At 38.7% G+C, this 27,253-nt stretch overlaps 1 long non-coding RNA gene across 2 annotated transcripts in view; it reads left to right on the top strand.

Moving 5' to 3' along the window:
- The window catches only part of LOC103280023 (uncharacterized), a 1,071,411-nt gene that overhangs the window by 62,260 nt on the left and 981,898 nt on the right, over window positions 1-27,253 (top strand). The gene's annotated exons all lie outside the window — the stretch shown is intronic.

Raw genomic sequence — 27,253 nt, 5'->3', positions numbered from 1 at the left:
ATATTTTGAAATTTGCATTGTTTTCCACAACTTTCTTACGAGGAAAAAGTGTTAAGATTATTGGTTCTTGCCTGCTAGCATGGAACTTATTAGGACATACATTTTTATGTACTTCAATAAAAAGTAAGAAAGAAGTTACTGCAAAATGAATGACAGTTGAAAGTAACCCTACCATTCCTTGTGAGTTAGATCTCAGTTTCTGTAAATAGCTGTGATAATTAGGAATTGCAATTTTTTCAGCTTTAGTTTGATTAACCTGCAGTATGTCTTAAGTAAGCATTTCAACTCAGTTTCAGTACAGTGTTTTCCAATGACATATTCATATGCCATTTGTTAATGTCACACAGCTCTAAGCATATTTCAGGCTCTTTCTCTCTGTTCAGGGAATACTCTTATGTGGAACACATATAACAGGCAGAATGTATGTGCTATAGGACGATTTCGTTGGGAGATGACAGAATTCTTATGTGGATGGGCAATGCCATTATCCCCCCCCCCTCGACAACTTGCTTATAGGTAAAGGTAAAGGTATTCCCTTGACATTAAGTCTAGTCGTGTCTGAATCTGAGGGTTAGTGCTCATTTCTATTTCTAAGCCAAAGAGCCGATATTGTCCATAGACACCTCCAAGGTTATGTAGCTGGCATGACTGCATGGGTTGCTGTTACCTTCTCACAGGAGCAGTACCTATTGATCTACTCACATTTGCTTGTTTACAAATTGCTAGGTTGGCAGAAGCTGGAGCTAACAGTGGGAGCTCACCCTGCTTGATTCGAACTTCAGTCAGCAAGTTCAGCAGCTCAGTGGTTTAACCCGCTGTGCCATCAGGGGCTCCACCGGGGGCTCCACCTTGCTTATATGCCTGTGTAAATCTCCCCAGACGGATTTCATTAAAGTTCTCCATTTTCTACCTGTATGTTAATTCAGTCATAGGGCCACTTAAGATTGTTTCTGGAAAAGGAATAACATTTCTACATGAACATTTGGATGTGTTCTCCTTATTTTTGTGCATTTCCCACTCAGACATATTTTGAATGTGCCTTTCAGTTTAGTTTTGTTAAAGTAGCCATGAAAGTCTCTTTCTAAAAGAAATTGAGCTACAGTGGAAATGAAGAGTGATTCTTTATTTTCTGGTACTTCCCTATATATCATTTTCCACACTGTTTCGGAGAGCCCTTCAACCATTCAAAGCAGCTTCTCAAGGGGCACAGGGCTGGAATAAGGCAGAATTACTTCTTTAAAAAATCATCACACATTCCACTATTCTGCAAGTGCAAACAGCCCTTGCTCAGAAATTGCTCGCTGTGTATTTTGAATTCAGCACAATGCTTCCAATCTTCTGTATGTTTCAATTTGTTGTTATTAACACCACAATTATATGAAATTCAGTCATAAGATTGTTGCTTTGACATAACTCCCCTGCATCTTGGGTTGATGCAGTTGTGAAGATGTCAGCTGTCAAAACTCAACAGCACATTCTTAAAGAGTCCTTTTTATTAGGTCACTTGCATTCTATGTAGAATAATCCCTGAAAAGCTCTTTCTTTTCGGTAATATATCCATATAACAAAGAAGGACTTTTAAAAAGAAAAAAAATGGACAACTGGACACTTTCTATTTATGAGCAACCAATATGTGCAATGGATTTTCATGTCATGTCATATCTGGACATATTACATTTGCACTCTCTGTCCTTTGAGCATTGTTTACTGTTGTTCGGTTTTTATAGTTGCTATTCCTAACTTGATTCCTTCCTTTTTGCACATGAGTGTCATGCTTCTGTTAGCTGATGGTGCACTTTGGGGCATTAATAAAACCTCTTCTAATTTTACTCAAGCTGAGGACCAGCACAAGACATGTTGCTCTTTGAACCAAATGACAAAACAATGCTTCCTCTCTTGTTCCATATGCCACCAGAAACCAACTGGATATATTACTGAATTTTGCTTCGGTGCAAGTGGCGGGACAACATCTTCTAACATATTTAAGGTTAGCAGATCAGTTTAGCTCAAACAAAGCTGATTGTTCACCATGGCGTAAGCCAAAATCTCTGGAGAAACCTCCATGTGACCATTGCTGCTCTCCACCTATGACAGGCATCTCATTATGCTAAATGGGGGCTGGTCCTGCTTGCACTCTTTGTGACCCTCAAATGCTTCCGAAACCTTTATTCTGTCTATAAATAAGCTGTTATTTTTGTTCTCGCCCATTGTCTACTGTTTTTTTTGTTCTTAGGAAAAAAAATTGTTATGTCCAATTTTTTGGGCTCCTTGTGATACCTTTGTGACTTATAAGCCTAGTATAAACCTGTCAGTTGGAATGGGTACAAAGTTCACTCCAACATCATCTGGACAAAATAACAATAGCTAATAATAGGATAGTTCCCTACTCTCTGAACATTTTAAGAAGGGAGTGAGCTGTTTCTTCATGTATCTTTATTATATATGAGACAACATTCATTACTGACCATTAATATAGGAAACATCTCCTCTTGTTTTTGAGGGACTTATAGCAGAAGGTCTGTAGTGTTATACCAAATCCTGGTTTAACAAACAAAGATTTCCAAAGCAACTGAAGAATCAGACAAAGTTCTGGTATATCAACAGAAAGAGCCCCAAATGCTAGAGCTCTTGTAGGCTAGCAGTTTTAGTGTACATACACAAACAAGCTAGTGAAAGCCAAAGTTCAGAGTTTAAGTTGCCATGGTCATGCAAGAGTTAAAGAGTTTATTCAGGAACAGACACCAACTGGAATTCCAGTCCAAGGTCAACAAAGCTGGCAGTCCAAAAACAGCAGAATCAGTAGTTCAATGAGCATCAAAGCCCAGATTCACACCATGAAGCAAAGATGTTGTCTCCTTCAATGAGGGTGACACCTTGAGGGACTTTTATCCTATGTCCTTGGGTGTTGCTTTTGTAGAGCCTCTTTCTCTGCTAATCTTGTAGACCTGCAGGCTTCAGCATACTCTCATCTGTAGTCTAAAAGAGATGGAGCACTTCATCAGCCTGCTCTGGTGAACTGACTTCTGCTTGCTCTGCCAGCTGAGAAAAGTGCTGAAGGCTCCTCTTCTACAATAACTAAGCTAGGTTGTGTGTGGGTGGGGGGGGGGGGGGCGCTGCTGGGAGCTGTTGGTCTCCAACTCCACTACTGGCCTTCCCAGCAACCCCTTGTTCTCACTCTCAGAGTTACTAGGAAACAGTCTGGCATTATGCTTTTAACTAGTTTTGATTCATTGCCCTCCTGTTTCATTTAGCCAATTATTTCTGTTTGAAATGGTGGTTAGGTATGGATTATTAATTTAGTTTTTTAAAAAACAAACTTTTCTTGACATCTATTTATTTATTTACTTTAGAAAGTGCCATCAAAAGGATTCAAGAAGCCTAACAAGGAATACAAAGCAATGCTAATTAATAACAATGCAAATACATCAACATATAAATATGACATTAAAACAATTAAACAATTTTATTATTAAAACAAGTAAACATTTAATAATATTTCCCTGCTTATTGTCTCAGAGGAAGCCTGTTTTAGATCAAGAAGTGAAGTTAAAAATCAGTAAAACTTTTTTTGTAGGAATAAAGCTCTCCAGAACTTTACATATACCATAGGATATTTTGCTGATAACCCCTAGAGAGTGTAATAGTCACATTACACTTTTTGCATTCCAACGTATAGTTTTTTCTTATGCTTATCTTCGGGCATATGGTTTCTATACTTGAATCTGATCTACGATCTCTCCTTGTTTTATACTGGCCAAATGATTCATTCTCCTAATTGGCAATGTTTCCTTGGAATTTAAAATATAGTTTTGTTTAGGCACAATTACTGCTTCTGTGTGCTGTGCATTATATATTAATATTATTTTTTAAATATTTTATTCTGTGCTCAGTGTATTTATTTTTCCCTCTGATGCCATTTTCTACCACTTAAAATTATTTTAAACTTCAGTTGTTCATACCCATAATGAACCTTTCCTTCTCTCTTTCATTTGTTCATTTATTTAGCTTTTGCATCTTGCTTTCTCTCTCTCAAGGAGACTCAAGGTGGATCATTTCTCTTCTTTCTAGATTTTTTCTTAGTGAACACAAATGACGAATTTGAGTTCAATCGGAAGTCTTTTTCTTCTCTCTTTCAGGAGATTATCCACTGCTCCACATCCCTGTTTTTTGTTTGATTTTTTTAAAGCATTGCTTTCCATTTCCCCCCTAGAACAGCACTTAATGAGAAGACATCATGCACTAGAAAAGACAATTTTTGGTAAGGTAGAAGGCATTAAGATAGAGGAATACAACATTACAGATGGTCAGACCCAAGCAAGCAAGCAAAAGCTCTAAGTCTGCAAGACATCAGCTGAGTTGTTGAGGATAGGGAGACTTTGAGATCTCTCATTCATATGGAAGAAGTTGACAGGAAGGCACTTAACAACAAAGTAGTGTCTCTGCAGATGTTTGAGTACAATATAAGAGTTTTTCGCTTAATTACTAATACTGCTTTACTGTCATTTCACATATTATTAATTGATATTTCAACTGATTCTCCTCTTTTATGTTAAGGGAGTGTGTGTATGTGTGTGTGTATATATTCATTCATTTGGCCTTTGTCTAGTGCAGGGGTCCCCAAACTAAGGCCCGGGGGCCGGATGTGGCCCTCCGAGGTCATTTACCTGGCCCCCGCCCTCAGTTTTATAATATAATATATTGATAATAGTATTATAATGTAATACAATATAACACTAATAATAATACCATATGATAATATTAATTATATATTCTATATTACATATAATATTATTAATAATATTACAGTATAGTTCAATATAGTAATATATAATGCTTATATTGTGCTATGCTAATAATATAATATATTGTATGTACATATAATTTGTAAGCCACTCTGAGTCCCCTTTGGGGTGAGAAGGGTGTGATACAAATGTAGTAAATAAATAATAAATAAATTTTAGACTTAGGCTCACCCAAAGTCTGAAATGACTTGAAGGCACACAACAACAACAACAACAACAACAACAACAACTCTAATTAACTTGACTATCTCATTGGCCAGAAGCAGGAGCACACTTCCCATTGAAATCCTGATAAATGTATGTTGGTTAAAATTGTTTTTATTTTTAAATATTGTATCGTTCTTTCATTGTTCTTGTTGTTGTTGTTTTTGCACTACAAATAAGACATGTGCAGTGTGCATCGGAATTTGTTTGTATTTTTTTTTCAAATGATAATCCGGCCCCTCAACAGTCTGAAGGATTGTAGACTGGCCCTCGGCTTAAAAAGTTTGGGGACCCCTGGTCTAGTGATTACTCTTTTCTCTTTGTTCTCCTATGGACTTCTGCATTGCTTGAACAATGTATGCCTAGTGCCTTGTCATTCTTTGTGACTTTGACATGTATTCCTAGATTCACTACAGTGTTTAACTTCTCCATTCTACCTTTTCCTCTCTCTTTTGGTAAGAGAGAGAGAGAGAATGTTTGGCTAAAGGTAATGAGCTAGAGTTTTCTTTTATCAAGACGGTTTTCATTCTCAGATTGGCTTTAATGGTTCTGTCTTTACATTTAGCTTTTATAACTTCTAGAAATTGTTTTAGGGTATTTTGTAAAACAATCATTGAAACTGAGTAATAGCCCATGAGTCAGGGCTGACACAAGGCAGTTTTCTATCTTGAAGTAAAGGACAAGATGTCCCTATGTGTTCATAAAGCAACCAGGCTTTCAGTTAAATCTTACATACCAACAGAGATGGAACAGATGCCATTTCTTCATCAAGAGGCAGCTGACTAGTTTAGGGGGGACAGAACAAGCTGACCTGTATTTTCTAGAGATGGATTGGAAAGCCTTTTGAAAATATTCAAAAATGGTAGAAAAAACAGGATATTTTTTTTTAGTGTAAAGCAACCCTGATAACAAGAATTCTAGATAAATGAGAATCTTCTCAGTGCACAGCTTATTCCGCACAAAGGTTTGCATGTGATTATGTCATGCAGAAAATAATAATAATAATAATAATAATAATAATTATTATTATTATTATTATTATTATTATTATTATTATTATTATTATTATTAGCAAAGAACTGGTGGGATCACAAACCTGCAAAAGTATTGGAAAATGAACATGCAAAGATATTGTGGGACTTCCGAATCCAGACTGACAAAGTTCTGGAACACAACACACCAGACATCACAGTTGTGGAAAAGAAAAAGGTTTGGATCATTGATGTTGCCATCCCAGGTGACAGTCGCATTGACGAAAAACAACAGGAAAAACTCAGCCGCTATCAGGACCTCAAGACTGAACTTCAAAGACTCTAGCAGAAACCAGTGCAGGTGGTCCCGGTGGTGATGGGCACACTGGGTGCCATGCCAAAAGATCTCAGCCGGCATTTGGAAACAATAGACATTGACAAAATTACAATCTGCCAACTGCAAAAGGCCACCCTGCTGGGATCTGCACGTATCATCCGAAAATACATCACACAGTCCTAGACACTTGGGAAGTGTTCGACTTGTGATTTTGTGATATGAAATCCAGCATATCTATCTTGTTTGCTGTGTCATAATAAAATAATAATAATAATAATAATAATAATAATAATAATAATAATAATAATAATACATTTTATTTGTATTCCACCCTATCTCCCCAAGGGGACTCATTTTCTGTACACAATAACTATATACGAATGCTGTGCAGAATAAGTCCTGAACTGTGAATGGGATGTAGAAAGTGTGTAGTTTTTGAAGATATCTACACCAAACATCCTCAAAATGTGGCCCTCAAGCTCTTTGGTCTCTAATTCTCAGAAGTTCTGGCCAGTTTGTTCAATGGATAGGAGTTCTGTGAGTTGAAGGCCCAAACAGCTGGAGGGCTGCAGTTTAAGGGTGTCTCATCTACACTGTAGAAGTAATGCAGTTCAACTTTACTTTTACTGCCATGGCTCAATCACATGGAATCATGAGAGTTGTCATTTTGCAAGGTATACTTTGCCAAAGAGTGCTGGCATATCACCAAACTACAACTGCCCAAATCCGATAGCATTGAGTCATTACAATTACAGTATTGTCAAGTTGCATGCATTCTACAGCATAGATGCACACTATGTCACATCAAAGACTCATTGCTTCCTTTGAGAAGAAAATTATTGAGTACTATAAACCAGACTTAACGGCACTCCATGCAGTCATGCCGGCCACATGACCTTGGAGGTGTCTACGGACAACACCTGCTCTTCAGCTTAGAAATGGAGATGAGCACCAACCCCCAGAGTCAGACATGACTGGACTTAATGTCAGGGGAAACCTTTACCTTTACCTATGTTTATTGTTGGAGGATTTTTAAAAAATATTAAAGCTATTTTTAAAATTAATAATTTAAAATCAATGTTTTAAAATATTTACTATATTTACCATTTGCTTAGAAAAATCTGTTAAAACAGTGGTAGGCTGGTAGTTTTCCTATATCAGTTAGTGAACAGTTCAAAAGCTTATGGGAAATGCTACATGTGAATGCACTTCACATTTTTTTTCTTCCAAAGTCCTCATTTTCTACTTTTTTCTTCCAGTTTTCATTCCATTAACTTGTTGGTTTTCTTTTTCATCATTCAGCCACAGCAGCCTCCAGAATAGAAATAATGAGCATCAAATGTACCTTTTTAACCTGCAAGCAAGCACAACCATCTACAGTAACTTCACAAGCTTAATTTCAGTTTTACGGCTGTTATAGCAAATGACACAACCTTCCACATTAATCGGTTGGGCTGTGTCATTTCTGCCAAGAAACAATTCAAGTCTGTGAAAGTTTGATCAATACGTTGCTATGATTAAAACTGGAGAGAATATTTTTCCTAGCATTCCGTAAAGAAAAGCATTGCTTTTTTTCCATTTTGGAATGCAAGATAAAACGGGTTAAAACAAACCTACATTTTTCAAGATAGGAGAGAGTGATCTTCTTCACACCCATATCACTAACTAGAACTAATGCATTATTTCCCTCATGCACCACATAGATTGACAATGGAGAAGATAACATACCTACTTTTTCCTCAGCCGTATAATCTGTCTTCCATCTCAGCCTTTCTGTGTTCAGTCTCTAATGCTGTACTTATCACTATCTGAAAGTTAAGAGTAACCCAAGCCCTCCTTCAAATGACTAGATCCATTATTGATTTCAACTGCTCTTGAGATACTCAGTCAGAATTGAAGTCACTTTTCATTCTTTTCCTCCCTTCCCTTATCAAATTATCTTTATTGGTAGATGGTGCTGTTTTTCTTTTCTTTCTTAAACATTGCCATCTAGTCTTCTGATGAAGAATGATGTGTAGGCTTGAAAAATGGTATTGATTCCTCCTCATTTGGGTCACTGTAAAGTTCTGCTCTGAAGTTTTCTGCTTTTGTGAAAAAATATACTCCCTATATTATCCATCTAGCACAGTACTTTGCTCTTGCCACTTCTCTTTACAACCCCACAGATTTCCTATTATCTTTTTGTATGTATATGTGTTCCTATCTAATTTAGAAGCTAAGTACCGTATATACTCGAGTATAAGCTGACCCGAATATAAGCCGAGGCACCTAATTTTACCACAAAAAATTGGGAAAACTTATTGACTCGAGTATAAGCCAAGGGTGGGAAATGCAGCAGCTACTGGTAAATTTCAAAAATAAAATTAGATATCAATAAAATTACATTAATTGGGGCATCAGTGGGTTAAATGTTTTGAATATTTACTGTATTTCAAAGAAAAATAGTAAACTAACTCTATAAGTGAAAAGCAACAATAACTTTATAATAATAATAATAATAATCAACAGCTTCATTTGTACCCTGCCCTATCTATCTCACCCTGGGGACTCAGGCCAGCTTCCAACGTAGTAACAGGCAAACATATAATGCCTACATAATAATGCAGAGCTAGATATAGATCTATCATCATATATACTAATTTCACATGTGCATTTCCCCCTGAAACCTTTGCAAATCCTCTCTCTATGTGCATTTTTCCTCCTGCAATATTTCCAAGCCTGATTTATCAATGTTTATATCTATCTAGACATTGGTGTGTGTGTGTGTGTGTGTGCGCACACGCACATTTTCCCTCTGTACTTGCAAACATGTGAGGGTAAAATTCATATAAAATTCATATATAAAATTAATGTATACATATAGGAACAGATATACAGGTACATGGAAATCTCTAGTTATCTATATTTACATAGGATTTGCAAAGACCTATAAACATATGAGGGGAAAATTCATAGCCGGGCTGTGGCGCAGGCTGGTAAACAGCTGCTACAATAAATCACTCTGACCATGAGGTCATGAGTTCGAGACCAGCCCGTGGCGGGGTGATCACCCCTCAATAAAAAATAAAAAATATATAGCCCCTGCTCGTTGCTGACCTAGCAACCCGAAAGATAGTTGCATCTATCAAGTAGGAAATAAGGTACCACTTACAAAAGTGGTGGGGGCAAGTTTAACTAATTTACAACGTTGGAATGAGGAAGTGAGGAAGTGCCATCAGAGTGGATGATGAAGCAGCTGCTCCCCCCTGTGGCCAGAAATAGAACATCCCCTCAGGAGAAGGTTAAATTGCCTCTGTGTCTGTCTGTCTGTTGTCTCTGTCTTGGTTTGATGTGTTTATGGGCATTGAATGTTTGCCCTATGTGATCTGCCCTGAGTCCCCTTTGGGGTGAGAAGGGCGGAATATAAATACTGTAAATAAATAAATAAAATAAATATTAATGTATTTGTAGGGGAAACATCTATATATTTAGAAGCTTTGGGGCATGCATTTACCCAAGGAAGAAATGCAAGCGAAGCCCCCCTGAAAACAACTTTGTCCTCTTTTCTCCTGCCCTTTCCCACACCTTCTGTTGCTCTCTTTTCCCCCCTTCCCTCCCTTTGATTCAAATGTCCTTTCAATAGTAGTAGTAGTAGTAGTAGTAATAATGAGAATAATAGTAATAGTAATGAATCGTGCAAATTTGCAAGAATGTCTTTTTTTCTTCCCCTTCTGCCCATGCAATCTGGCTTGCAAGAGTTTCTCTCACACTCTCCTTTCGCTTTTGAAAACATTTGCTTCTTCTCTGTCTCTCTCTCTCTCAAAAAAATATAAGATAACCAGCCTGGGAGGAGAAGCAGAGGAGAGAGGTTTTGGAAAAGAAAACATACTGTGGCTTCCAGGCTCCAGCTGCTGGCTTGACCTTGACCCGAATATAAGCCGGGGAGGCTTTTTCAGCTCATAAATAAGGGCTGAAAAACTCAGCTTATCTTCGAGTATATATGGTAAGTTGAGCCCTGGTTAGTACTTTGATTGAAGACTGCCATTGAATATTGGGGGCTGTAGGCTATATTTTAGAAAAAGGAAACATCTAAGTATTCCTTGACAAAGAAAATCCTATGACGTTCATAAGTTTGCCATAAACCAGCACATGACCTGAAGACATACACAGAGGACTTTCCAATTTAAGTATCCTAGGATTCTTGCCAGCCAGTTGAGGGATGGATGGGCATGCAACCCATCACACAACGTGCCTCAATGTTTGGTGGAACCTCTTCTCCCAACTGGCACGGAAATGTCCTAGGATACTTCCTTGTCAACATGGGAAGGCACCTTTGTTGTGCTGGCTGCAATGGAGCCAGCAAATTTCTGTCCAGGTTGGGTGACACTTCCCTTGTGTGATCACTATGCTTGTGTGGCTTGCAGGACAAGAGTCACCCCATGCACCTGCCATTTCACCAAACTTGCAAAATGGCATGAGAAAGGTCCTCTGAAATACATCTTTTACTATATGGGCTGTTCTCTGCTACCTTCTTTTAAAGTCACGTTTTGGTTCTGCTTACTTGTTTTTGCCTTGTTTTACATCCTTTGGCTAGATCCAAATTTAGCTACATATTCTCATGGAATCAAACTAAACCTCATAAGTAAAACCAGAAGTGACAGGAAAATAGAATCTGAACAAGAATAAGGAAGAGTGGAGGAGAGATGACAATATGCCCAATAACTGCTCTGATGCACTTATAAAGCACACAGTTTTAATCCAAAGTAAGATTGGTGCTTTAGTTACACACTATCAGGTGAAACAGGGAAATCATTGAAAATCAAACAGAATAATGTCCAATATTTTTAATGTGATGCTTCACCTATGGCCATGTGTATGGTTTGCCCAAGTTCAAAGAGGGGGAGATGTGGGAATTCTCTGAGGAACTATTTAATCATGGATAAGGATCACTGGTAGCAAAATATAGATCCAATTTTAGCTCTAATTTGACAAATGAGGACATTTTTACTGTAGAATTCTCATATGGCCAGATCTGCAAGGCAGACATTGTACTATACTATTACCCGAATTACTGTCATATACCTTCTTGGTGGGAGGGAAGGAGACAATAGTGCTTCTGATAAAAGCTAGTGTACCAACAAATTTATTACATAGGTACTGGTTAGGCACTGCTACTCAAAAAAGTTTCATCTCTGTTCAATATATATATTCTTTTTTCTGGCAATTTCAGTCTTGTAGAATACCTTTAGGAGCCTCCGGTAGCAAAGTGTGTTAAAGCGCTGAGCTGCTGAACTTGCAGACAGAAAGGTCCCAGGTTCAAATCGGGGGAGCAGAGTGAGCACCCGCTGTTAAGCTTCTGCCAACTAGCAGTTCAAAAATATGCAAACGTGAGTAGATCAATAGGTACCGCTCCAGTGGGAAGGCAACAGCATTCCATGCAGTCATGCCGGCCACATGACCTTGGAGGTGTCTACGGACAACACCAGCTCTTCAGCTTAGAAATGGAGAAATGAGCACCAACCCCCAGAGTCAGACACGACTGGATTTAACATCAGGGGAAACCTTTACCTTTAACTTAGAATACCTTTAACTATACCCACAAATACTCCTGTGGACATGGAATGTCTTTATACCCCATAATATTGTGGGATAGGGTCAGATAATATCTCAGGTTAAGGAAATTATTTTATCTGGCTGCATGAGGGTTAATGTTTCTTGTTTATTTGGTTTTTCTCTTATTTTAGTGAATTCCTCATCGTTGTTCCCCCGCGCCCCTCACTACATAACCTTTAAACATTTTAAGTCTCTTTTAAGAGAGGGAAATTAGGATATAAATAATCATCTATAATTTATCTGTGTAAGTGCATGTGCATATAGATATATACCCACAACAATTTATTATGTTATAAACCGCTTTGAGTCCCCCCAGGGGTGAGAAAAGCAGTATAGAAATGCAAATAACAACAACAACAACAACAACAACAACAACAACAACAACAACACATACATGTTTTTGAGTTGTATTTTAAAACAGGAGGAATAGGAATCAAGCAACACCTTTAACACTCATTCGTCACAACATGTGTTTTCATGGATTTCGATCCAATCCTTGGACATATTGGTGGAGTTAATACTAAAGCACAATGTGGGATAGGAGCATAATAGCATACAGAAAGACACAAGTTTAATCATGCTAAAAACATCCAATGTGTTTATGAAACATAGATCTGTTGAGCTTTTAGTAATCTCAAACTTTAAAAAGCTAACAAATCTGCAACCTAGAGAGAGTCCCCTGGAAGACTGTAACTTCTTTGGGGAGAATTTGCTTGTTGCACCTGGAAGGAAATAAAACCTGAGGTACCAGGTCAATAAGACACAGAATCAACCAGGGATTTTTTGGGGTTGTTGTATGTCTTTCGGGCTGTGTGGCCATGTTCCAGAAGTATCCTCTCCTGACATTTCACCCACATCTATGGCAGGCATCCTCAGAGGTTGTGAGGCATGAATAAACTAGGTAAGGAAGGTAAATATATATCTGTGGAGAGTCCAGGGTGTGACAAGAGTCCTTTGTCAGTTGGAAGCCAGCGTTAATGTTTCAGTTAATCACCCTAATTAGCATTGGAAAGGTTTGTCTCTTGCCTGGGGGGCATCCTTTGTTCAGAGTCATTAGCCATCCTTGGGGCTCCTCTGCCCTCAGAGTGTTGCTTCCCATCTACTGTTCTGATTTTTGAGTTTTTTAATACTGGTAGCCAGATTTTATTCATTTTCGTGGTTTCCTCCTTTCTGTTGAAGTTGTCCACATGCTTGTGGATTTCAATGGCTTCTCTGTGTAGTCTGACATGATAGTTGTCAGACTATGTGGACAACTTCAACAGAAAGGAGGAAACCATGAAAATGAACAAAATCTAGCTATCAGTATTAAAACACTCAAAAATCAGAACAGTAGATGGGAAGCAACACTCTGAGGGCAGAGGAGCCCCAAGGATGGCTAATGACTCTGAACAAAGGATGCCCCCCAGGCAAGAGACAAATCTTTCTGTATACATGTATTTTATACTGTGGTCAACACTGCTGGTGGGCCACATGATATTGATTTTATGACGGAGGCTGCAGGCCAATGGAAATTTGAACAATTGGCCCCTAGACAAGACTTTGGACATGCCTGCTCCAGGGTCTTTCAGCTCTCTTTCTACCATAAGGAGATAATTGATCTGGTGAAAAGAAAACTGTATTCCTGTTGCATATATAAAAATCTGAATCGACTGTTTGAAAAGTATGACACAGTATTTCCCAAAGTACACATTTTAAAATCTTTTCCAGAGTACTTCTCGCTGCTTTTTTAAAAAAAGTTGCTTAAATTATTGAGTATTGGAAGCTAACTTGAGTGCTTAACTTGAGTTGAATTATGACCCCAGTAGCGTTCAGGTAACACATAAATACATGCCAGCTCCTCTCTCCCTCAAAGTTAAAATTGTTGTTGTTCACTGCCATCAAGTTTACTTTGACTTATGGCAACCTGATGAAGGAAGTTATTTTATCATCAACAGCCATGCATCAAAATTATGAATATTTTAACTTTATGTTATTTTAGTATGTTGTACTCTTATTTTATAGTCTGAAAATAATAACCAGATACAAAGTAAAAAGCACTTCCAGAATAAGAGTTCCTACATTTATATAAACTTAAGATTTTGCATTTAAATCTTAATGTCCCAATTCCATCATCACTTGGCTTTCCACCTGTCCTTGGAATGCCAGAAAAAAGAAGTTATGAATAAATATCCTTCTAGTACTTTTTTCTTTTTTAAAAAAACCCTGTCAGTTTAGGAAGATACGAAATCCGATGGCTGTAAGTGCCAATGATGCTTCAACATTTCTGCAATATAAACTGTGAAGAAAGAAACAGTGGTTTTTTTTCCTTTTTAGTTTTTCATGGAAGTAAGAGAGACAATGACATCTGCTTTGCATATGGACACATGGAATAAATAGCAGTGAGTTTATTCAGATGGGCTTTTTATTATGTCTGCTGGTAAAGCTGTTGTTCGGATGGACAATTTTTTTGTCCTCATAACACCTTTGAAAAGAGGCTAATTGGCTAGAAAATGACTTGTCAAAATGAATCATAACTACAGAAAAATTGAGTTTGAGTTATTATTGTCCAACCCTGAAACTCCATTAGTCACAGACTGCCTTCTAGGTCTTAGAACAATGGTTCTCAACCTGTGGGTCCCCAGATGTTTTGGCCTTCAACTCCCAGAAATCAGCTGGTAAACTGGCTGGGATTTCTGGGAGTTGTAGACCAAAATACCTGGGGACCCACAAGTTGAGAACCATAGAGCTGGAAGAGACTTCAAGGGTCATAAAGTCCAGTCCCGCCTGCCATGTAAGAATATTCAATATTCAATAGAATATTTAATCAAAGCACTCTTGACAGATGACTATATATTATCCCATACTCTGGGATAACATATTCCACAGCTAAACAGCTCTAACTGTCAAGATGTTCTTGGAATCCCCTTTTCTGCTATGTTAATTTTCTTCCATTTTTATCTAGTGTCTAGAATAAGAGAAAAGGTTGCTTTCTCCTTAATGTGACATCCTTTCAAATATTTAAACATGACATCTATGTCCCCTCTCAACCTCTCTCTTCTCCGAGCTAAGCAGCATACCATACTAAGCTGCTCCTTATAGAGCTTGATTTCCAAACCTTTAACCATTTCGGTCACCTTTCTCTGGGTACATTCTAGCTTCTCTCATTTCAGTAAGAACAGACTTACTGAACAACAAATTTCTTTTAAAAGCTATAATCTCTGGGGATACCAACAAAATCAGTGTTTCCCTTGCTTCTTCCCCCCTCCCCCCCACTTTTTGTTGTTCTTATTCAGAAACCTGAGTTAAAAAGAAGATTTTCCCCTTTCTTTCTTTTTTTGCATCATGAGTTTTGTGACTTTGAGTTCTCCTTTGGGTAGACATATGCCAGATTGAAGCTCATTGATAAAGAACATGGAGCTTCTTTAGAAATTGGAGCTGTCTTTGTATCAGCGGCTGATTTGGGCTTTGATTCAGCTTTCGGATATTTTCGCTCTGACATTCTTTCTGCTGGGATGCTCCCTCAAGTCAGTGTTGCAATGTGGAAGAGTTTGGTTTAATATGGCACACCTATCACACTTTGGCGTGTTCTTTTAAAGAGATAGTGTTTTTTGAAGGGAAAACAATTTCAAGAATCTTCTCTTCTGCCATGGCAAATGTCATTGAAAAGTTGTATAGCTAATAATAACCATCTCACCTATTGGCCAGAAGAGATACCTCTTGACATGGCTCAGTGGTCAAAGCAAGATTGAGGAAGGAAAACATTCTTCAAGTGGCAAAGTTAGTGGACAGAGCTGGGATTGTACTTTTTCTTTGAAAACAAATGAAAAGAAAAGAACTCTTTACTGTCAGAAACCATTCCTGTACTTTAAGCATTTTCCCAGGAGCCAGAAGGTCATTTTTAAAGTATCATTGACTTATTAAAAAGTATTCTGTTAAAGTTCCTCCAAGTATTTTTTATCAGACTTAACCTAGCAACTAGTCCATAAAAGTTTTTGACTTTTGTTTTAATAGTAAAAAAATAACACATGTTCCTTTACATATGCTTACATGAATGTTATAGCTTAAGGAAAGCTATGTCCCAACCTAGACCCCTTCTACACTGCCATATGATCCAGATGATCAATGCAGATAATCCACATTATTTGCTTTCAACTGGATTATATGAATTTGCACTGCCATATAATCCAGTTCAAAGCAGATAATCTGAATTTTTATATGGCAGTGTAGAAGAGGCCTAAGGTTCAGCAACCAATGTAATAGGAAAAATGACACGTCTCTCTGAGGATTTGTATCATCTTCTTTTCTTTCTCATTTAATTTTTGTAAAGCTTATTAGGATGGTGAATGCATCATTAAATGTTGTGATGGAGTCTTCGAGTAGCGATACTACTAGTTGTGTTAGGAGAGGCAGGAAAACTACTCGTGAGCAAGACTCCGAGGAGGAGCAACAAAGGAAGAGAATCCGGGAAATACTTTTAGAACCCACTGATGATGATTCCTTTGAGGGCTTTGAAGGGGATTATGGGGCTGGGAGTCAGGAGGATGGGATATTGGACTCTGGGAGTGAAGAGATGGATTGGACTAGGACTCAAGAGATCCGGGATATTTGTGAGGAACCCACAAGCAGTGGTACGTTTGAGGGATGGCACAGCGAAGATACAGCTGGATCCTGGGGAGTTCTGGATTTGGATAAAAGGTGGACTGGCTGGAGAGATTGTAGAAGGGCAGCAGCTGGATGTGGGTTTGATGGGGCTTTGGGCGACTCCAGCTCCGATAAGGATTTGCGGCAACAAGGTTCAGCTGTGGATAGGGTGTTAGCTGGCTCAAGTTCTGAGGAGGACTTGTAAATAAAAGTAAGTTTGTTGCTAATGTAACCTTGCAATCGGCAAGGTGTTTGTTGGGCGCTTTCGGGATCTCTGTTTCAGAAGACGTGTTTGGACCTGCCGGCTTGCCTCCGTCGCTTTGACTCTTTGTGTTGACCTTGGGCTGGAATTTGGTAATTGAGACTTCACTCTAACGACGCGGATTGGAACTCGATGCCTGTGACTTCTCCATAACGACACGGACCGGACATAGCGGCTGTGACTTCTCCTTTACGACACAGTTTGGCTTCAGAATGACGTTCTGGGGCACGGAGTGCCCGCTGGTCACTGCGGGTTGTTTCTGGTTGCTTTCTTCCGTCTGCTAAGCTCCAAGGAGTAGGTGGAGCGAGTTTCCAGTCCTTTCGGTGTAGTTTGTTTTAATCCGGATTATTTCCCAGGATAATCCGGATTATATCCCAAGTTCGGGTTTTTTGAGTTCTTTTTGGACATTGTTATTTCACACTAAAGAGAAAGTGTTTTGAGCCCTTTTGGTTGTTTTCTAGGCTCTTTTCGTGTTGTTTCGCAATAAACTGAGTTATTTACATTGGCTGGCATCTGACTCATAACATTAAATGTGAGGGACGACTGCAACCCACTGCTTGGTGAAACTATCAAAAATACAATAAAACTGGGTTGTCAGAGTGAAAACTAGAGAGGACTACTGTACATTTAGGATCTCGTCGCAAAGGCCAATGGATTTGCCACACATTGCATGACTTACCTTGACCCCATTCGACAGGGGAAGTGTTGCTACCTGGCTTCCCCCCATTGCTAGTAAGGCAACACAGGAAGGCTTCCGTGTTGCTGTGGCGGCGGCATATTGCACTTGCTCTACCCTTTCTAGACAGAGCCCAGCTGGAAGTACATGTGAATAGTGTAATGGGCTCTGTCCTGAAAGGGGAAATAAACGGCATATGACAGGCCAAGTAGCCCGTCTGATGAGGTCTTCCGTGGTGATGGAGAAGAGAAAATTTCAGCAAGCATTGATCGCTTCCTCATTTTCCTGCTTCTTGGCAGGGGTCTTTTCCAACTCTGTGAGTCTATGATTCATTGTGTGACAAGCAACCCCTGCTAGAATTCTTTCTTCTATAGTCATTAAAAATACAGGAACCATCTTAAAAATATTTTTCTGTGTTATCCGTTCTATAAAGAATAATAATGTTTTTTAATAAATATTTTATTAAGAAATTTTTAAATGTAACATTAAAACAGGATATAGGAAAATAAGGGCTAAAAAAAGGGGGGGGGGTAAAAACAGGGGAAGGTAAACACCAGGAGAGAAAAAGAAAAAGAAAAGAAAAAATGGAGGAAGAAACCTCACAAGGAAAACAAACTCAGGGATGTGGGACGAAAGCAAAAGAAAAAGTTCATGACTTCAGTTCTTCCTTCTGTTCTATTCATTTTTAGTTTTAATCAAATCATAAAAATATTCTTTCCCTCTTGAGTCAAAATTTCGTCTTAAAATAGTCTTCAAAGGTTGACCAATCGATCATTTTTATACCTCTGCCGGTATTTTCCCTTAACAAGAATGTTAGTCTATCCATATTTTTTATTTCAATAACTTAGTTCAGACTGATTTCTTGTCTGGTATAGTTTCCAGTTTCCACATTTTTGCAAAGACCATTCTTGCAGCAGTAGTAAAGTAAGAAAATAACTTTTCTTTGTTAGAATCAGTGAAAAATTCTGAGTCAAACATTCCCAATAGGTAATACAGTATTCATGTTTCATTATAAAATCCTTTTAAAAATTATTTGGCATTCTTTATGAACAATTTTCCAATAATCCAATTTTTTTCACATGTCCACCACATGTGGTAATATGACCCTTCCTTCGTCCTACATTTCCAGCATTTATTATCTATATTTTTATACATCACTCCTAGTTTTTTCGGTGTCATATACCAGCTATGGAGCATCTTTTGCCAGTTTTCTTTTAAGTCTGAGCCATAAGTGAATCTCAATCACTTATGCCTAAAGAATAATAATGTTGTTGCTAACTTTAAGTCGCTTCCAACCAATGGTGACCCTAAGATGACTGTCACGTGGTTTCTTGGCAAGATTTGTTCAGAAGAGGTTTGAAATCACCTCTCTTTGAGGCTGAGAGAATGTTACTTGGTCAAAGTCACTCTGAGTTTCATAGCAGAACAGGAATTCAAATCTAGGGCCCTTCTACACTGCCATATAATCCAGAATATTCAGGCAGATAATCCACATTATCATCTTTGAACTGAATTATCTGAGTCTACACTGCCATACAATCTGGTTCAAAGGAAATAATCTGGATTTTATACAGCTGTGTAGAAGGGGCCCTAGTCTCCAGAGTCATAGTCCAATGTGTCAGGATTTGGAAATTACCTGGAATTTTTAAAGTGATAGCAGAGTCAATACCTCTGGCCTAACCACCTGTAAAAGAATTAAGGCACTGTAATTAGGATGTGGTGATTAATTCAATGGGAGTAGTATATAGGTTGTAGTTATACTGAGAAAGTTTGATGAGAGTTGTTGAGGTTCAAATGGTGGCTTGGTGAGTGTCTTGGAGAATTACTGCTGTGAGTAGTGAAGAAGAAAATGCTGTAAAGTTTGTATATTTTGTGTGCTGCTGCAACAAAAGAGAAAGAAAGGCCTTTCTGATTATTTGAAAAAGAACAAAAATCTCAGTGTGTTTTGTATTTCAAGTAGAAGACCACTACAACTGAGTTTCTGGATACCTGGTTCCTTAACCAGAACTAATGGAGTCACTTCCATAAGAACAGGAGAGTTTTATGATGGCATAGAATGCCTGACACAATGCTCAAACCCTTATATCATGCTAGCTACTACCTTACTGTTTTTATTATAAAAACAGGAGAAATTAAATAGCTAAATTTTAACTCAAAAGAAGTAATTTTATAAGTAATGAATAATTATAACTTGTTACACTAAAATAAATAACTTTATAGGTGTTACATTATTCATTAACACTCAAAGTAAGGTGCTATAAGCAATGTCATTATGTGTAATGCGTTTTAGGCTCCCTCCACACAGCTGAATAAAATCCCACATTATCTGCTTTGAACTGGATTATATGGCAGTGTGGACTCAGATAACCCAGTTCAAAGCAGATATTGTGGGGTTTTCTGCCTTGATATTCTGGGTTATATGGCTGTGTGGAAGGGTCCTTAGACATGTATTATGTCAGCGGGGATGATGGGTAGCAGAGTGAAATCCAAAAATTCACCATCCCGGTCTTCACCTCCTTCTCTCCAGACTGTTTCCCCGTGTGCAAAAGAGCACTGGACAAACTCACTCCAGCAGACGAAGTCCAACTGTTGATTTACTTTATTTACATGATCTATTTACAGACAGAGCAAATTCAGTCCTTTCCTCCATGAGCGCTTTGCCAAAGCACTCATGCACACACACACTGCTCATCGCTGTTCTCCGCTCTACACAGGAAAACTCCCTCGCATTCCACAGGAACAAGATAATAAGTCCTGGTCAAAACACACTTGACCCCATTGGTCCTGTGATACATCAATCATAGGAGACTCTCATTAACTCCATAATTGCTGAATCCAGATTGATTTTAACATTTCACAATACACAATACCCTGACAATTCCCCTCCGAAATGTTCAAATCAATTCTCTACATATACTTTAACACTCTACACATTTGATCAATCTTTCTTGAACTTCCATAAGATAATACATGTATATATACAGTCTTTTTCAATCACATGTAAATGGTTTTGATCACAATACATCAACTCTCTTCTTGCATCTTTATTAACACAATCGATGCCAGAACCATAACCTAATACACTGATGCTTCACTTCATTAATCAATAGTTTTCCCAACCTCTGAAAACTTAATTCATTGTGCCACATAGATTCATTTGATGCTGCCAGACTATATTACAACTCACTGCTGACTTAACCATGGATTTCAATTTTCTCTTAAAATCCAATTCATTTCATAATCATACTTTTCCATTACAATTATTCACAAAAATGATTTAACTCTCTCTGAACATATATACATATTTCAATTTCCGTTCAGACTAATAAACAGGCACAATGTTTTTGCATCTCTGGCGCTTTGGCAACACCTGTGCCAATTGACAAGTTGGAGACCACTGATCAACTGATTCAATCTCGGTCTCAAGAAGAGATATATCTTCACTTTTTTCTGTCACCTGCTCTTCACTCTCAAGCTTAGGTGATTTTTTTCCTTTACCCCCTCTCTTCTGACTCTTCTGGGTAGTCTGTACTTCCCCATGTTTCACTGGAGTAACCATCTCCTCCTTAATGGTTCGTTGCATATCCTTTTCAACAACAGAACCCCCTCCACCTGAAGCTTTCTGTACCTCCGCTTGCTTGGTGGAATTATTATGAAACAACATCTCTTTGTTCAAATGCAACCTGTCCCAGCCTTCATCCCTCTCAAAGTACGCCCTCTTTGAGAAAATAAGCCTCCCAAGACCACTGTGAAATTTAAGCTTGTCTTGGTAGTAGCCTAAGAATTACATTCTCCTCCACTTAGGCTCTCCCTTTTTCCTCTGGTTGGCTGGAACTTGTACCTGGGCGAATTGACCATAAATTCTCAGGTGTTTTAAATGTGGACATCTTTTATACATTCTCCGAAATGGGATGTCATCCAATTCCTCATCCCATAACCTGTTTAAAATATAATTACTTGTGTGTGAACACTCTGGCCAATTCTTAGTTGTGCTTTTGGAATCTCTAATTAAACACTCATTCATGTGAAGAATTTGCTTCATCCTATTTTGAGCCACGCCTTCTTCATTTGACTTATTTGATTTTACATTTTTAAATCCTATATTCCTTTCACTCAACATTTTCTTCATCTCTTCATTACACACATTAATTCCTTTGTCAAAAACTATTTGACCTACATGCTGTTCGTAGACCCTTTGAACCATGTCTATCCAATTAAGACACCTTTACAACAGCTTCCTTCAACTCTTTTAGGAAGTAAATATAACCAAATCTCGTGTGTCTATCTACTAACAGCAAAGTAAATTGAGAAACTCCCTGGCTTTTTACATTACATTCTGTTACATATAGATGGACCATTTCAAACATTTCCTGGGTCTTAATTCCAGATCTTTTAGGATGCTCTTTTGATTCAATTCCCATCTCTGAACAAACTGCAGTCTAATAAATTTTCACATTTTTCACACTCAAAATCTGTGCATATTTCTAAAGTTTTTCTGAGCACCTCTACACGTGCATGACCCATCGCTCTGTGAAGATGATGGATACACCTGTCATGCATAATCTTCTGTTTCACACAATAGACTTGTGCCCCATCTGGAAAGTTATTTTTGTCAAACATCATATACATTTTGTTTCTTTTTACACCTTTTGCCACTACTCGTCCATCTCTCTGAATATAGCAATAGATTCCGCTAAAAATTACTCTATATCCGTTCTCTGTTAAGGTAGCCACACTTAACAAATTAGAACTTAATTCTGGGATGTAAAGTACATTTTCCCAATCCACATTCAAGCAAGGGATGAACACAGTGCCACATTTGTTGAACTTCCTCTCAGTTCCATCAGCCAAAGTCACTGCTGTTCCAGACACATCCCTTTTGTTTTTCAAAAGTTTTAGATTTGTAACAACATGGTGTGCAACCTGAGTCCAAATACCACTTGTTCTTTTCGGTGATCCTTCCATTCACCGCAGCCATAAACACTTGGGGCTTAGTTGTTGTTGACAAATTCCTTGCCCCTCTGTTCCCACGAGAACTTCTAGCCTTGTTGTTTGGGCAACTCCTGGCAAAATGCCCCGGCCTGTTGCAGACAAAACAACGGCGTGTTTTGACCTGATGTACTGCAACCTCCTCATGATTCCCAGGAACACCATCAGGACCAAAGCCGGCCACTTGTGCCCCCTCCTGGTCGCACTGCGCCATCGTCTGCTTCTGGGCTTATTCAAATGCCCTCCGGTCCACTTCTTCTTGGATTCTCCCGCAAACTGAATCCAAAGTTAAATCCTGGACTCTCACATTCTGGAAAGAATGTACCAGAAAGTCCCAATCCTCAGACAAGCTGCACAGCACCAGATAACACTTCTGTGATTCAGAATATTGTAGGCCTCTTTCCTCAGCTCCAATCAATAATTGCTTTAGATTGTCCAAATGCATTCTGACATCCTGGCCCTGAACAAGCTTTGCTGAAAACAGCCTCTTAGTCCAAATCATCTGAGACATGCAAGTCTCCCTTTGATGGACATCTCTTAAAGCTTGCCATATCTCCTCAGGAGTGTCCTTGTTTCTCACATGGACAAGTTGGTTTGGTTGAAGGCACAGTATCAAATATGCTTTGGCTTTCCTCCTGTGCTCAGTATTTTGATCTGTTCCATCGAGTGTATTATGCAAATCCTGTGCTTCGAGTAAAGACCGCATCATTACTGACCACGATGCATAATTTTCGTCAGATAGCTTTTCCATGCTGGAAATGAAGCTTTCTCCAGCCATCTCAGCCATCAAGATTCAACACCCTAAGCTCCCGGTGAATCAGCTGCCTCCGTGACCCTCGGTCCCCGAGATTAAGCCGTACTGCCACTTACTCAAGTGCAGATGCAGGCGGTCACAATCTTCTCCTGCAGCTTCACTGGAGCTCTCTTTCGGGTCCCCTCCGTCTCTGGAATCCCTCTCACGGCCGCACAGTTGCTGAAAGCTCACCAGCCATCAGCATCTCCATCCACTGCGCAGCGGAAGCGTGCTGGGCCCATAACCCACTGTCAGCAGGGATGATGGGTAGCAGAGTAAAATCCAAAAATTCACCATCCCGGTCTTCGCCTCCTTCTCTCCAGACTGTTTCCCCGTGTGGAAAACAGCACTGGACAAACTCACTCCAGCAGACGAAGTCCAACTGTTGATTTACTTTATTTACATGATCTATTTACAGACAGGGCAAATTCAGTCCTTTCCTCCATGAGCGCTTTGCCAAAGCACTCATGTACACACACACTGCTCATCGCTGTTCTCCGCTCTACACAGGAAAACTCCCTCGCATTCCACAGGAACAAGATAGTAAGTCCCGGTCAAAACACATTTGACCCCATTGGTCCTGTGATACATCAATCATAGCAGACTCTCATTAACTCCATAATTGCTGAATCCAGATTGATTTTAACATTTCACAATACACAATACCCTGACATATTACACCAGAGTAATGGGTAAACCCAAAATGGGACCTAGACAAGTCCCCCCGGATTTGCCCTGGTTTATGCTCTTTCATGAATATGAAAGAAGAAATGTGAAAATTGAAAACACAACTTGACCAACACTTTCCTATTTTAGTACTTCTTAGGGCCCTTCCACAAAGTCATATAACCCAGAATATCCAGGCAGAAAATCCCACAATATCATTTTTGAACTGGCTTATCTGAGTCCACACTGCCCTATATCCCAGTTCAAAGCAGAAAATGTGGGATTTTATTCAGCTGTCTGGAAAGGGGCCTTAGAAGAACAAAATAATAATGTAATGACGTAGGGAACTGACTGTTGGAAATGAGAAGGTTTAACACAACATACGTTTGTGAGAAACAAAGCTGAAAAACAGTTTATGAAGTCTGACACTCTAGGGTGAGGAAAAGGAGAGCCAGTAGGTAGCAAAGGAGTTGTTAGAAGTAAGAATTTTCCTTCACTTCTGAAATGAAAGGACAATTTAATCATGATCATTTCATCATAGTTGACTCTTTAATAATGGTATTAGACATAAACATATGTCACATACACATATCTATAAAAGAGATTTCCTGAACCCCATTTTTCTACTACTGATAATAATAATAGTGAAGAGGTAGACTTTAAGATAGTAGGTCAGTCCATGCTCAGCCTGCTGAAATATGTTTCAATGTATTAATGGAAGCAAGCTGTATTAAAGATGAGAAACCCACTTTATCACCACATTCAGTTGAGAACAGGGGATTCATTTTGATGTCTGATTAAATTTATTGAATGTGGATTTTATAGTGTAGCCAGCTCCAAGCACTGGAGATGGAATAGAGAAGTCCACATGAATCAATCAGCCCATGCATTCATCCATTTCAAGAATGGATGAAAATCTAACATAGTCACATAATTTTACAGCTATATTTCAAGAGGCTACTTCTTAGAGTACATGGTTAGATGTCGGCCTAATTTTTTTTTAATGTAAAACAATGAATGACACAAATGTACAGAATTCATAATGGCAGTCCTGCTAACCACATCCCCATATAGAATCAATAGCTGTGTACTCCAGGATATGTCTTATTTTATATCCTGGTCTTCTGCTTTTTAAAATTCAAAAGTTCCATTTTGAAACATAAAACCACATTTACCCAAATAAATTGTACTGGGATCAAAAGTGATTACTTTAAATAATATCACAAATTATTTATACCCTGCTCTTCTGCTGTTAAATTGAATGCAATTAAAAACAAATGTCTACAATAAAAATAAAACTAGCGTGAGGATAAAAATTGAAGTAACCATCAGTTACAATATAAAACAGTAAATTAAAATAGACAGCTTTACTCACTTTGTCTTTGTGTGGTTCGTGCCAGAATATGGAGGGTTGCTCACATTTCAAAGCTAAACTACATGCCATGTTAAATTTGTATCATTCATCTGCTTCTTCTTCTCTTTCTTATTCTGAAATTAACCCTAAAAGGAGATCAGGAGTACTTTGCAGTTACTGAAATGCCAGTTATTTCTCCATGTTATTAACTCTTTTCATACAGAAGTTTGGCACTGGAGATGCCAGGAGTGGGTTGCACATGTCATCGTTAATGGATATAATCTCACAAATTATATCTAGAGATAGCCTTGTGGGTTTTGTTCCATTTTCTATGAGAAAACAAACAAAGGGGATCTGTCAGATATTGGCTTGGACTTCCTCCCTGAATAAATGCTTTTTACATCATGTTTATGTTGAGGATACTATCTCCTATGGCAAATCCTGTCCCTGCATAATGTCTCTTAATGAGAAAAAAAATCTAATTACTAGCATGACTTATAAAAGTAAGAAAGTAATACATATCCAATTGTAGTTATTGTTTGGAGTATGCAATATTTTTCCACACACTTGCCTCGGACAATTAATGTAGTTTGACTCCACTTGAACTGCCATAACTTAGCACTATAGAATCCTAGGATTTGCACCCGTTGGCAAAGAAGTCTAAAGAACTTGTCTAAAGAAGTCTAAAGATCATTCCATGTTTCCATAGTATTGAGTATAGATAGTTAAAGTAGTATCAAATGACATTAATTCTACAGTGTAGATGCACCTCATGTGGTTTTGCAACACTTCCTTTGTACATTATTGTACTTTATTTTTCTGGACTTTAGTGAGTCCAGATCACCAAATCAGTTGAAAAATTTCAGAGCAATCTGATCTGAGCCTGACTCAGACAAGTCAAATCTATCCGAGACTTCATTTTTCTGGGGCTCACTTCAGTTTGAGATTCAGCCTGATTCAGTTTGCAATTCACCAACCAATTTGTTATTATCTTCATTTGATTACTGGCTAAATTTTGCTTTAAATCTATAGGGATTAATTTTGTCCCCAAATGTGTTCAATGCATTCAAAGATGACTAAAATAAGATAAATATTTATTTATTTATTTACTGCTCTTCTCCCCCAGGAGACCCAGAGCGGTCTTACACAATGGCAGAATTAGATGCCACATATAATACAAAATGTAGTAAAACCAAACAGTCATAAAACACAACTAAAAGCCGGTATCCAAATCCAATTAAAACAATAAAAACTGGGTGACAGTTACAACAGGGGCAATAGAATTGAGCCAAAAGTCAGAGCCAAACCGTGATCAACTTCATATTAATCCAAAGAATCCATCAAGTCACATCAACCCATATCCTAGGATGGGCCAAAAGCTTGGTCCCACATCAGGTCTTCAGCTGCTTCCTAAAAGACATGAGTGAGGAGGCTTCCCTAATCTCCCTTGGCAAGGAGTTCCAGAGATGCGGAGCCACCACCGAAATAGCCCTGTCTCTTGTCCGCGCCAACTGCACCTGTGATGGCGGTGGGACCGAGAGCAGGGCCTCACTCAAAGATCTTAATCTGCGGGACAGCTCATAGGGGGAGATACGTTCGGAGAGATAAGTTGGACCAGAGACATTTAAGGTTTTGTAGGCCAAAGCCAGCACTTTGAATTGTGCCCGGAAGCTAACAGGCAACTAGTAGAGCTGCTTCAACAGAGGAGTTGTATGCTCCCTGAATGGCGCTCCGGTTAGTAACCTGGCTGCGGAACGTTGGACTAGTTCCAGCTTCAGAACAGTCTTTACAGGCAACTCCACAAGAGTTCATTGCAATAGTCCAAACGAGATGTAAAAAGAGTGTGTACCACCGTGGCCAAGTCAGGCTTCTCAATGTATGGGTGCAGTTGGTGCACAAGTTTGAGTTGTGTAAAGGCCCCCCTGGCCACTACCGAAACCTGGAGTTCCAGACTCAGCGATGAGTCCAGGAGGACTCGTAAACTGCT

Source organism: Anolis carolinensis, chromosome 1 (genome assembly GCF_035594765.1).
Source record: "Anolis carolinensis isolate JA03-04 chromosome 1, rAnoCar3.1.pri, whole genome shotgun sequence".
Lineage (NCBI taxonomy): Eukaryota > Metazoa > Chordata > Lepidosauria > Squamata > Dactyloidae > Anolis > Anolis carolinensis.
This window is presented reverse-complemented; position numbering and strand designations above follow the sequence as displayed.